Below are 14,435 nucleotides of genomic sequence, written 5' to 3' on the forward strand. Positions count from 1 at the left end.
TTCTTTCAACTTTTTTAATTACCTTTACCAATGGTTTAATAAGCACATATTACGCTTATGTATAAAAATTTTTCTTAACATAAAAGTTTTGGATACATAAGTAAAAAATTATTTAATACTATAAAAGGTGCAATGGCTTTGTTTTTCTTTTTTAAAAAATACATTTTCAAATTATTTGTAATACATAAAAAACTATGAATTCAATATTTTAAAATAAAGCTCTATCTAATATCAAACTAACAACAAGAGAAATAGTGTTTGGCTTCATATATATGTGTATGTGTCACTATGTGAGTGTACATAAACATTGTGGAAAAATCGATGTACTTTGAAATGGTTTGGCAAAATGTAACAAAAATTCTAATATTAGTGTATTTACATGTGTAAGAAAAAAAGTAAATTGTTATATAACGCTCATAAAAATGCAAAAAGTTAAAAACAAAATTCTTTATCTTCTTTCGTTTTAACTCTTTATTTGTCTACGTAAGTATATTTATAAGTGTATAATATGAATGTAATTCATGTACGTAGAAATGTGGAATTTCCTCTTTCGTCATATCCTTTTGGTTTATAAAAGGAAACGACATTTATTTATTGAATGATGTCAATAACAATTACGAAACTTTTACACCAGTGATAAGTTCTTGTCATCGATTCAGTGTATTTATTTTGAAAATAAAACTTTTACTACCTACAGATATTTAGTATTTCTGCAGTGTTTTAAAAGCAGAATTATATATTCAATAATTTTGTGTAAACTTAGAGGACAATAAATGATTACTTTGAGAAAATTTTAATTACACAATTAAACAAAAAAATTGTTAAATGTGAGATCTAAAATGTTTCAAAATCAAAATTAGATAACATATCTCGAAAAAAGGCCGATGAAATAATAGCATAACAACAACATAATAAACTCACTTATGTTCATAGTTCTTTAATTAAATTAAATTTTTTTAATAATTTTCCTTGAGAATGACTCTGTTTCTTTTGCAAATAAATACGTTCATGTATAAATTCAAAATGGTGAACATATACACTAATGTTGGGGAATTAAAAGTACTTGGGAAAAATATGAGTTTCCATTTTAAATAGTAATTATTCATATACATATTATGTATACGTACATAATATGCATAACTGACAAATACATGGAAGAAACAAGGTGGAAAATTAGGAGCAATGAAAATGACAGGAACATTTTATTCTCAAATTTATTTTGATATAAACATACAAACATTATCACACAAATGTTTTCTAGTATGTTAATATAAAAAAAAATCTGATGTAGTCAGCACATAACCGACCGCAATGTTTATTGCCTAGTTAAATGAAAGTGTTACAGAATTTTATAAAAATGTCTGTTAAATACTACTTTCCAATTTTTAGAACATTAGTAAGCTTATAGTTAACATACCTAGAAAAATGTAAATTTGGCTCTTAGTAGAGTTTCGCTTTGTGCTACCCGAATTCCCTGAAATGCTAGCCAGTTAGTTTCGGTAACAACCAGAACTCAAATATCAAATTTCAAGAAATTCCACTAATGCGTTCCGTAGATATGGTGAAAAATGTGAAATCGTCCCGCATACCAGTTTTCGAGTCGTGATCTTTCCAAAAAATTTATATGTTCATTTTTTTAATACGAGTAAACGCCTAGTTGCCGATGCCTGATTTCTCCCAAAACATAGGAATTTTCGCTGACGGTCGAGCTGAGCTTATTTTAATATTTTCTTCAAAATGTTCAAAAATGTAAAACAGGCCCGCTAAAATGTGCAGCTCCCGCGGCCTGATATATACCAAAAGTTGATGAATCAGTGCCATGGTGGAAATAAACTTACATTTAAAATTTCATCAAAATCGGTTCAGCCGAACTTGAGATACACGCGTGCACACACAGACCGACAGATCGATAGACCAGCAGACTGACAGACCGACAGGTTACTAAAAATAGTTTATTTACACTTCCCTACTATGGAGAAGTACGTTCCCACCGAAAACTCGATATGCAAAATTTGTTGCCATCACATAACCTACCTATTGTATACACAATACGGTCGGTAAAAAGCATGAAATAAATTTTATTGAAACATACAGACATATTTCGCCAGATATTTAACCGGCACAAACATGATATTTAAATAAAAATGTAAATCATGCCAATTGAGAGATTGCAGTTAAATGTCAAAAAGAAAATGCTAAGACTTATTTCCAATTTTGGAATTAAAAGATGATTGATGAAAATGTTAATATCAATGTGTTACCGTCCTCCAAAGATTCAAATTAAAATTATTGGCGTCATACAGCGTATTTATACTGGAATATTAAAAATAATAAGAATTTAAAAAATTCAAAGAAAATTTTTAAATATTTAAGGTTTTTTCTATTATTTTGTTTTTGTTTGTATAATTTTATCGAAAAGACGAGTAATTTATTGTTTTTGAAATTAAATTGAACTTGCTATACACACATAATTATGTATGTATATACGTGCATGTAAAATCGTAAAAGACAACTTTGTAAGTAGAATAAATAGTACGTAACCGTTTTTAGAAATGAAACAAATTGAATATACATATGTATATGTGCACGAAGGTATTTTGCTACAAGTGGAATTTTATTTTGATCAAAAAAGAAAACTATAATTGCAAACTATAGGCGTAATAAAGCTAATGGTACAGCAACGTTGTAATACCGATATTGCATAATCGGTCCTTTTACTTTCAGCTCGAATATTTAATTACACAATAAAATCCAGTTTCTTAATTTAAATATTGGTGAATATATGTAAATATGTATAAAAACCAATATTCACATATTAGTTTATAATATTTAGCATTACATATTCATTACATACTATTAAATGGAAATTTTTACCCGTGTTTGAAAATTCTACAAATTAATGCAAAAATCTTTAATTCCAATTATTACTGACATGTTTACATTTCATTGTTATTCTTGATCTGAGGGTAATCTAAATAAAAATTAATGAATATTTTTTTCATCTGCCTATTCATATTTCACTTCAATGACTTTGTATGATCTCGTTAAATTTTTATTAGTATTAAAAATTATTGTTGTAAAGAATGCTTGTTGCCACAAATGAATAGCAGCTATTCAACATAATTTCTATTTATTATACTTTTTTTATTTAAATATATTCATTTTGTTCATTTTCAATATTATACGATTATGTATTACTGTTAATTTTGCTTCCGTTACTTTTATTTTTGTTTACCATTTACAATTTTAACTTTTTAAGGCAAAGAGATGGAGTCGTTATAAAATGTTTATTAATACGTTAAAGTTGTTTTTGATTGAATATGAAAATTTTGATTTTGAAAATGAAAATTTTATCTTTTTTCATTTCTGCAATATTAGCGTTTTTGTTTCTACACACGTATAAAGTTTGTACATAACTCATGACAAACGTAAGTAGATATGTGTGTGTTATTTTTATTTTGAATATTCGAATACTGATTATTTTATATAAAAATTTATTTTTATTTATCCTTAGTAAATAAAAAAAGTAAAAATAAAAGGAAAAATTTTCTTTCGATTGCATTGTATAAATTTTGACTTCTACTAACAGTACAGTTGAACTCTCATATGTATGAATAAAAAGTAGTTAGTTATAAACAATACTTGGATAAGGGTGACGTCAGGGTATAGAGATAATGAAGAGAAAAAAATATTATATATATATGTACACATCCATATATTATATACATGCATACATACATATTTGTACATTTATATTTTTATGCGGAAAATTTACATAAGAAAAATTTTAATATTTTTTTTATTTTTGCTTTTGTTATATTTTATTCTTTTACGATCTAGATTCTAGGATAACTAGGATGTGGAAAATTTTTATTATTAATTTTTTAATGTATGTATATGTATATAAATATATTTATATTAATGTATATACATATTTCCATATTATGTGAACAAATTTTTATATTCATGTGTTGTTTAAAATACGGATTGGAAAGAAAATAATTTAATTTTGTTAATGGTTTTTGATTAATAGTCCTTCTATCATTCCTTGTAATGAAATTTTTGATTGATTTTTTTCTTTTTTTATTCTTTTACAATTTTTATAATAATGATGTAGTAATGAAAATGATAATAACAATGACTGTAATATTCATTATGAAAATAATATTTTTTAATTTGAAATTTTAAAGCTTATATTATATAAGTAGTCAATAAAATAATTCTTCTATAATTTTAAAAATTTTAATAAAACGAGATAAAATAGAGTTGACGTTGTCAACTCTGTGATACCCGTAAGAATTTGTTATCCTATCTGTGAATAAAAATGTCATAACTAACTATGGGGCAGACTATGACTTTAAGTTGCCGTATTACCATATTAATTTATACAAAATTTCAGTATTGTGTTTTTCAATATACTGTGTGTAGCAAACTATTATTGAAGAGCCAAGCAATTTTAACGAATTTTATCAAATACATCGGCACTACTAATATATTCGTTTGTGTGAAATTTCAATACGTCAAATATCTAGAAATAAAAAGTTGAGTATATTCAAATTATGTGTAAAATAAACATTAACATGTGGCTGCGAATCATAGCTACTCACCAATTCCATCAAGAATAAATTGCAAGTGTTCATAAATAAACACCTAAGAATTATATGCCGAATATTCTGGCCGAACAGAATAAGGAAAAAAGCAACTAACAAATGAAGAGCCTATAGTGAAGCGAATCGAAGAAAATAGAAGTGGATTGGTCATACATTAAGATAAGAAGAATGCATAAGAAGAACGGCACTGACCTGGAATCCTCTAGCGTGGTGCTGGCCAAGAGGTAGACCCAGAACAACATGGAGAAGAACCGTGCTGCAAGAACTAAATAGATGCGGAATCTCGTGGGATGAACTACAAGAACTACCGATGATTAGAGAAGAATGGAGACTTCAAGTTGAAGCCCTAAGCTACCGAGTTGTGGAGTGACAGGAATAAAAAAAAATTTTTGATTTAGCAATTTTTATAAAATTAATCATATCAAAAAATGGAAACACACGTACAAATATTTAAATTTGAATAAAAATGATACTAAATTTCAATAAAAATCATATTGAATGAAAATATTATGCCAAAAGTTTACATACATAGATTTAAATATATATACATACATTTTCCTCGCAAATATTTAAAATTTGATAGGATGAGGCCAACATATAACAGACTGACTGCATATAGTAAAGTACCCAAAAGCAGATTAGCCAATTGTATTGCAGTAAAGTTAAAACAAAAAATTTCAAAAAAACTGTTAATTGTTACAGTCATAATCTGATATTTGCACTATGCTTAAGCGCGTTCCCGGCTTTTGTGCTGCAAAGATCAGAGGAAATTTTTGTCCGTATTAAGTGAATTTTAGGCACTTGCCTTGCGTTTTTCACTTTATCGCGTCAAAATTTCAGTACTTTAAATAAAAAATATATGTGCAAATTTTTTCCGGTTTTTGATCAACTAAAAAAATTATATTTTAGATATTGTATACTCGTATTAGAGGGAAGGCTTTTTTATCAAATTGCGCGGCAAATGACAAAAAATTTTAAGTTCGTTTTTAAAAATTTTAAGTTTACCTGTTTATCCTAAAAAATTTATATAATGTACATATGTTTACTTAATCCATATTTAGTAAAATAAAAACGTTTTCAATCTTTTTCGTTTTATTGCGTTAATCGTGCACTTAAGCGAGATTTTTAAAAATTCTCGTTTATTGCATTATAATTTTAAAGAATCAGGCGAGCATTTATCTATTGATGACAATTATTTGTTAGCGTTACAAACTGTGACGCAAATTTAGAATAACCTTCAAACATACTTTCGTGTACGGGTATAAAAACGCAAAAATAATTTATTCTGGATCTGATATTCATTGATAACATCCTTAAAATAATTAAATAATTTATATATAAATATTTACAAATGCAAACTGAAAAATAGAATAATAATAGCAATAAAAGTTACAGATAAAAGGTAAGTTATTTATTAATTGCAATTATATAAAGTAAAAATTATAATGTTATATAAATTAATTATGTACATATATTTATAGCCTTAATTAATATAGTTTTTTGATTTAATTAGATTCAAGTGGTTTATAAAAATAATATATTCTTATCTTACATAAGAAAATATTTGAAATGCTGGATTATAGCACTTTTCCAATCAATTTTTGAAAAAAGTGCTTATTAGTTTCACTCTGTCCGTCCGTCCATCGGCCCGTCCGTCTGCCCGTGTGTCTGTTTACAAAACTTCTACACCCTGGAAGATAAAAAGCTGAAATTTTATATGTACCTAGATCTTTACTATAAACTTACTTCTGTAGAACAAAATATTTACCTATTTCCCTAATTTAAAAGTTATACCCCCTCAAAACCCTAAAAATACCATTTTTCAACTAGGTAGAAAGTAGAACCATAGGCATTTTTCAAATTTTGCAAACGCAGGAAACCATTGAGTGGCTTCTTCTATCGCGACGTACTATATTTGGACTTTAAAAAAACAAAATGGCCGTTAAATTTACCGTTATCTAAAATTAGTTTTTTCCAAATTTTGTAAAAGTCTGAAATTTTAACAGCTTTTAGAAACTGAAAATAATAAAGAGTTCATTTCGTTAGAAGAAAATTTTTTTCCATCTCTACCCCCTCTCAAGTTATCGCCTCATGAAATTTGTAAAATTTGAATATTTCGTAGCTTACGGCAAGCTTTTTCAAATTTCTATAAACACGGAAAGGTAATGGTAAATTCCATGTCATTAAAAAATATAATTATTTTTCTTAGCTCACACAATTAACCCTTAAAATCGAGCAATATGTAACCCCTTTTTAAATTAATTTTTGATTTATTTGCATAAAGACTGCATAATTCGTTCATCGTAAATACATGGAATCCTAGAAATATTTTCGTATGTATATGAATGAAAATAATTACCGACCGTATTGTGTAAACAATAGGTAGGTTATGTGATGGCAACAAATTTTGCATATCGAGTTTTCGGTGGGGGTCCACTTCTCCATAGTAGGGAAGTGTAAATAAACTACTTTTAGCAACCTGTCGGTCTGTCGGTCTGTGTGTGCACGCGTGTATCTCAAGTTCGGCTGAACCGATTTTGATGAAATTTTATATGTAAGTTTATTTCCACCATGGCACGGATTGATCAACTTTTGTATATATCAGGCCTCGGGAACTGCACTTTTTAGCGGGCCTGTTTTGCATTTTTGAATATTTTGAAGAAAATATTCAACCGATTTACTTGAAATTTTATATATAAGCTCAGCTCGACCGTCCGCAAAAATTCCTATGTTTTGGAAGAAATCAGGCATCGGCAACTGGACGTTTACTACGGGCCAAATATAGATTTTTGTGTATATAAAGAGAAATAATCAACCGATTTCATTGAAATTTAATATATGAATTCCTCATATTAAAGCAATGAACATATAAATTTTTTGGAAAGATCAGGGCCCGAAAACTGATTTGCGGGACGATTTTACATTTTTCACCATATCTACGAAACGAATTGATGGAATTTCTTGAAATTTGATATTTGAGTTCTGGTTGTTACGGAAACTAACTGGCGAGCATTTCAGGGAATTCGGGTAGCACAAAGCGAAACTTTACTAAGAGCCAAATTTACTTTTTTCTAGGTATGTTAACTATAAGCTTACTAAAAATTGGAAAGAAATATTTAACAGACATTTTTATAATATTCTGTAACACTTTCATTTAACTAGACAACACACAATGCGGTCGGTTATGTGCTGACCACCATTGACCAGTATTTTCACTTGCTGAAGGGAAAAGTGCTACAATAAAAACCATTGGTTTGACCTACCTTTATTAATACTAATTTTAAGTATGAACTTATACTTATGAAAAACTGCTTAGTGATATACAAAAACAAAACGGAAAAATTATATAACTTGCAATGTACACTTATTCATTTAATTATGGTTGTGTTTATAGGTAAATAAGTCTAATACTTATAAACCACAAATTTTTACTTAAGATGAGATATAGTAATATCAAATTACTTTTTCTTTACCTTTTTCAATTTTACGAAAATATCTTGAATCAGCCAACAAAATTTGAATATGGTTAATGCTGCCAACTTAAGTTTGCTTAAACTATAATAAAAAAGAGCATTTAAGTAGAATATTCTGATAATTTTTATTGTACATACTCTTGTAAAGTATTTAATTGAAAAGAAATTTGTTTAATGATCTTATTATTCTTAAATATTGTAGCTTAGGTATGTAAATATGTACATACTTAAGCTATAATATATTTAATCCACTTTTTTCGGTATAACTATATTCGCAGAGGCTTTCAAATTACTTTTTGATGCAAGTTTTTTAGGCAGTTTTAAAATCTAATCAAAAACCTGAACATTGGAAAAAATTTTATAAATATATATATTTATTGAAATAAATTCCATTTCACAGAGCTTTGAAATTAGTCTGTTAGCATTTTCCAGATCTTTGATATTAGCTTTTTTATTAACTGTGTTAACATAAATAATTATACTTATTTTGCAAAAATGCCAAAAAAAAATTTTTTAAAATTTTACTTCAAACATTATCTTTGAACACATTTTCTTTTATATGTTGTTATAAAATTTCATACAAATTAATACTTAGGCATATTTCTCTCAATAATATGGCTTCAAAAAGACAAGAATATGATTTCACGTGTCCCATCACTGAAATTTTAGTGAAATTGTACTACTTCAATTTCATATCAAATGTGTAATTCTAAAATAAAAATACAAAAAAATGTCTTAGTATTTTATATTTTCTATAAAGAATAAGTTGATTTTTTTAGGAAATTTAATTTTAGTCTTCTTACTAAGCTAAACCACATAAGTAAATACTTTTACCCAGGGTTGCATTACGTATGTACATATATATACATACATACATAATATGTATGTATATATTTACTTATTTTCACGTTCGCTTATAAATATATTTAATCATTAATTGGTAAAAATTTATTAAAATATGTAATAGTATGTGTTGATATTTATACCAGATTTTTTTCAATAAGCAAAGATATTAAGAAAAATTTAATATTTGCGATTATTTCGCTCAAAACTCAATTAACATATAATATATGTTAATTGAGCCTTCATCTTTGCTATTAAGAAATAAAAATTAATTAATCGGTGAAAAACACACCATACTTGTACATACGTATGCGTTTATGTATACGTATATATGTACAAGTATGTGTACGTGAAGAAAGTAATATAAAGTTAACGTTTGTATGTATATTACAACAAATAAAACATTAAACATGCAAAATATTAACATAGTTAGCATCATTTTTACCGACCGCATTGTGTATACAATAGGTAGGTTACGAGTATGTGATGGCAACAAATTTTGCATATTTTCGGTGAGAATGCACTTCTCCATAGTAGGGAAGTGTAAATAAACTATTTTTAGCAACCTGTCGGTCTATGTGTATCTCAAGTTCTGCTGAACCGCTTTTGATGAAATTTTATATGAAAGTTTACTTCGACCATGGCACGGTCTTATATTGATCAACTTTTGGAATATATCAGGCCTCGGGAACTGTGCTTTTTAGCGGGCCTTTTTTACATTTTTGACCATTTTAAAGAAACAATTCAACCGATTTGCTTGAAATTTCATATATAAGCTTTACCCGACTATCCGCGAAACCTCCTAATTTTGGAAGAAATCAGGCGTCAGCAACTAGACGTTTACTACGGGCCAAATATACATTTTTGCGTATATAAAGAGAAATAATCAACCGATTTCATTTAAATTTAATATTTGAATTCTTCGAATTAAAACAATAAAAATACATAAATTTTTTGGAAAGACCAGGGCTCGAAAACTGATCTGTGGGCCGATTTTACATTTTTCACCACATCTACGGAATGAATTTTTGGAATTTCTTGAAATTTGATATTTGAGTTCTGATTGTTACCGAAACTAACTGTCGAGCATTTCAGGGAATTAGGGTAGCACAAAGCAAAATTCTACTAAGAGCCAAATTTACATTTTTCTAGGTATGTTAACTATAAGCTTACTAATGTTCAAAAAATTGGAAAGAAGTATTTAACAGACATTCTTATAATATTCTGTAACATTTTCACTTAACTAGACAATACACATTGCGGTCGGTTATGTGCTGATCACGTCAGATTTTTTTTAAATTTACTTAAGTAATTTTTTGTTTCTTTCTTTTTATGTGTGATTAATGAATTTTCTGTTTTTTCCTTTTCACTATATTTTATCACATGTTTGCATCATGAATTTCTAATTAAAAAAAAACAAAGTAAGAAAAAATTAACTGGAAGCAATCTTCTTTTTTTCTTAAAAAATTACTTCTAGAAAAAAATGGGAAATTTGCAGAAGAACATTACATTTTCATTTAATTGTAACTAAATGACTAGATGATTAATAAAGTATTGTGCATATTCATATGTATGTACAGTAAAGAAGAAAACGAGAAAAAAATTCTTCAATGGTTGATAGTTTTTCCGAAATATAATTTTTTTTTATGTGAAAAGTGGTATGTGAAAAGAAAATTCCCTTTTACTCGGAATAAAATACTTTTTATTTTTGCTAATATATTTCGTGTGCTACATACGCACTTTATCAAAGCTGATTTTCTACTCAAAATCATCATTGATAAAGAAAAGAAAGTCATCTTTGATAAAGTGCGAATGTAGCGCAGGAAATATATTTTATTTTATCAATCAGTCCCATCAAACAAATTGAAGCATTATAACAAATTGGTCTAGGAACGCGTTGCATTGCCATAGGAGTAGTAAAGTATCATAATAAATGAAGTTCTAAAACACAAACATAATATGAACGCAATTTGTAAGATAAACAAATTTTGTTATGATTGCTCCGGATGTTATATCTAACGCGTTCCCAATAATAATACATCAATTTGAACATTATATTAAACATATTTTTTAGCTTGTCATTTAAAAGTGGTGATTTTAAACGGGTACTAATACCTGTACTGCTTTTAAGCTTAAAAGTGACAATTCACACAAGCGGGTACTAGTACCCGACCCGCTCATAATTTGTTAACATCTTGTATCACATGAACATAAAAACAACTTATGTTGAGTTCCATTTTCTTAACGGTGAGAAATCTAAAAAGCTTTGTAGAACGCATGTTCACCGGCGAGCAAATAAAATAATTCTCTAACTTTTTAAAAACAAATTAAAGAATCGCAGGTTTGCGGCCAAACTGGAAAAGCTTCGGAGGCTGGCCTGCTTGGGAGTGAACGGGGCTATGAGGATCGCTCCTACTGTTGCATTGGAGGTAAGGATTGGGTTGTCACCAGTGTATTTTTTATATAGTGAAGGACAAGGAAGCTCGGCTAATGACTTACCAACTTCTCTCTGGCGAGAGAAGTGAGGCGATGCGAAAATTGGTCCACACGATTCATTGAGAGCGACTGGACCCTGAGAATAACCGTTTCGGATTCCGCCATGGTGACCGCCCAGACACGCGTAAATATATGAGGGAAGTTCACCGCGGAGCTGTTGGGGATGAATAGGAACCGGGTTCCGCTATTGTCAAATTTCTTTAACGGGCCAATGCCCGGTAAAGTATCACCTGCATAGGCTGGGGAAATCGAATTTCGCACTGTACAGATTTCTCGGAGATCAGTGATGGAATTGCTGTGGACATTCTTTGCAACTGCCTGATACTGGCTGTACTGCGCGCAATGTTTTGGACAGGGTTTGCTAAGCGGTCACAAACTGCTGTCCAACTCCCTTGAAGATCTCTCCAGTTTCAGCGGGCATATTGCAGGTGGGGGCTGGAGAGGTTACAATAACTCGCGAATGACTGCGGTGGATATTTCTACCCCACTCGGTTTCTTTAAAAATCTACAAGCTACAATCACAGGTGTAATACTTCAATTTAAAGAAGCTATATAATTGAAAAAAACTACTACATCTACCTCGACGGTCCCGGACACAGCTATTGCATCTCAAAAACATAGGTTTTCAGGAGAGCAAAAAACTGCTTATTTGGTTATAAATATTGGTTATAGATATCGCAATGAAATAAAAAGCAAAATATTAAAAATAATTTTCTTAATAAAAATTAACTTTTTTTATTTTAACTGAACTATTTAAAATTAAATTTTGCTCTTTTTAGTAACCAAAAAAGTGGCAATTTACATTAATACATGATAATTTAATTCTTTAATTTCTTTCTGTTATTTTATTTTAATTTCAATTCTTTGTAAGACTTGCTGTTAGTATCGAAGGCTAAGAAACCTTTGCGTTGAACTATTCTACAAGTATAAGAACAAATTTTCTGTATTATATATTAAAATTAATAGTAATAAAAGCAAGTTTGCGATTATGCATTTTGATTTAAATGTCATTGTTCTCGCAAATGTGAGATATGAGATAACAATTTCGTGTATTGTTATGTTTTATGTTATGTACATATCTACATCACCTAATACCTACATATGTACCTAATACAGTACGTGATGTAGTCATATAGAAATAAAACAATTTATATAGAAAAATATGAGAATTCATTTTTGCAACCTTGCACTGAAATGAATTAGAGAAATTTTTTCCTCGCCTTTATAATATTTAATATTTTTCACTATATCTTATATATGCAAAAATAAAATAAGCTCGCCCTTAAAGATATATTAAAAAAGATTAGGTAGATCTATTTTGTACATTTTATCTCCCCACATAACTTCTATGTGCATAAAATTGAAAATTAGAAAGTACCTACATTTATCTTAACTCTTTTAGCTAAGGGAATTTTTTGTAAACAAAAATTCTCATTAGCTCAGTTCACATTAGTGAGTGATTGCATTAGTGTATGTAAATGGGTAGTCGTACTACTTCTTGAACAGATATACGTTTTCAGGAATAAAGTAAGAAATGTTGTCTATCTTTTTGTTTAATTAGTTTATATTAACATACACGTACCAGAATGTTGTATCTTGAATATTAAGAATTGCATCTTGAATATTATGCATATGCGCATTATGTATATTTATTTGTATGTGATTATTACTACCGACCGCATTGTGCATACAATAGGTAGGTTATGTGATGGCAACAAATTTTGTATATCGAGTTTTGGGTGGGACCGCACTTCTCCATGGTATGGAAGTGTAAATAAACTATTTTTAACAACCTGTCGATCTGTCTGTCTGTGTGGGCACGCGTGTATCTCAAGTTCGGCTGAACCGATTTTGATGAAATGTTATAATTAAGTTTTTTTCGACTATGACACGGATTGATCAACTTTTGGAATATATCAGGCCTCGGGAACTGCACTTTTTAGCGGGTCTGTTTTACGTTTTTGACTATTTTGAAGAAAATATTCAACCGATTTACCTGGATATAAGCTTTGCTTGATCGTCCGCGAAACTTCCAACTTTTGGAAAAAATCAGATGTGAGCAACTGGACGTTTACCACAAGCCAAATATACATTTTTGCGTATATAAAGAGAAAGAATCAGCCAATTCGATTGAAATTTAATATTTAAATTCCTTGTATTAAAAAATGGACATATAAATTTTTTGGATAGATCAGGGCTCGAAAACTAATTTTGGGGCCAATTTTACATTCCTCACTATAACTAACTGGTGAGCATTTCAGGGAATTCGGGTAACACAAAGCGAAACTTTACTAAGAGCCAAAATTACATTTTTCTAGGTATGTTAACTATAAGCTTACTAATGTCCTAAAAATTGGAAAGAAGTATTTAACAAACATTTTTATAATATCTTGTAACACTTTCACTTAACTAGACAATACACATTGCGGTCGGTTATGTGCTGATCCCATCAGATTTTTTGGTATGTTGTTATCTGTATATAATATATAAATCTGTTGGATGTTTTATCTGGGTATGTAAAAAAATATATATATATATATAAAAAAATCTCATATGGTCAGCACATAACCAACCGCAATGTAAGTTTAGTGTTAATTGTTAGTTAAGTATAAGTGTTGCAGAATTTCACTTCTCGTGCCATCCGAATTCTCTGAAAATCCCACCAGTTAATGTCGGTAACTATCAAAATCCGAATATAAAATTTCAAGAATTACCTTCAATCCGTTTCGTAGATATGATAAAAAATGTAAAATCGGCCCCCAGTTTGGTTACCGAGCCCTGGTAATTCTAAGCAATTTATATGTTCATTATTTTAGCATCCTGGATTTAAATATTAAATATCGCGGAATTTACTTGATTATTTCTCTTTTTATACACAAAAATCTAAAATTGGCCCGCAAAAAAGTCCAGTACCCAATTCGTGATATATCCCTAAAGTTGATCAATCCACGACATAGCCAAAGCAAATTCACATGTGAGTGTTGCAGAAATAAAGTGACGTAAGCCACAAACA

The 14,435-nt window shown here is 29.0% G+C and overlaps 1 protein-coding gene across 1 annotated transcript in view; it reads right to left on the reverse strand.

Annotated features, from left to right (window-relative positions):
* Positions 1-13,870, reverse strand: part of LOC129606003 (uncharacterized) — a 114,255-nt gene extending 100,385 nt beyond the window's left edge. The window contains exon 1 of the mRNA XM_055516048.1: positions 13,762-13,870. The gene's annotated coding sequence lies outside the window, so the exon portion shown is untranslated. The remainder of the gene's footprint in view (positions 1-13,761) is intronic.
* Between the last annotated feature and the right edge of the window lie 565 nt (positions 13,871-14,435).

The sequence above is a fragment of the Condylostylus longicornis genome, unplaced genomic scaffold (genome assembly GCF_029603195.1).
Source record: "Condylostylus longicornis isolate FDR11 unplaced genomic scaffold, ASM2960319v2 ptg000016l, whole genome shotgun sequence".
In the NCBI taxonomy this organism is placed as follows: domain Eukaryota; kingdom Metazoa; phylum Arthropoda; class Insecta; order Diptera; family Dolichopodidae; genus Condylostylus; species Condylostylus longicornis.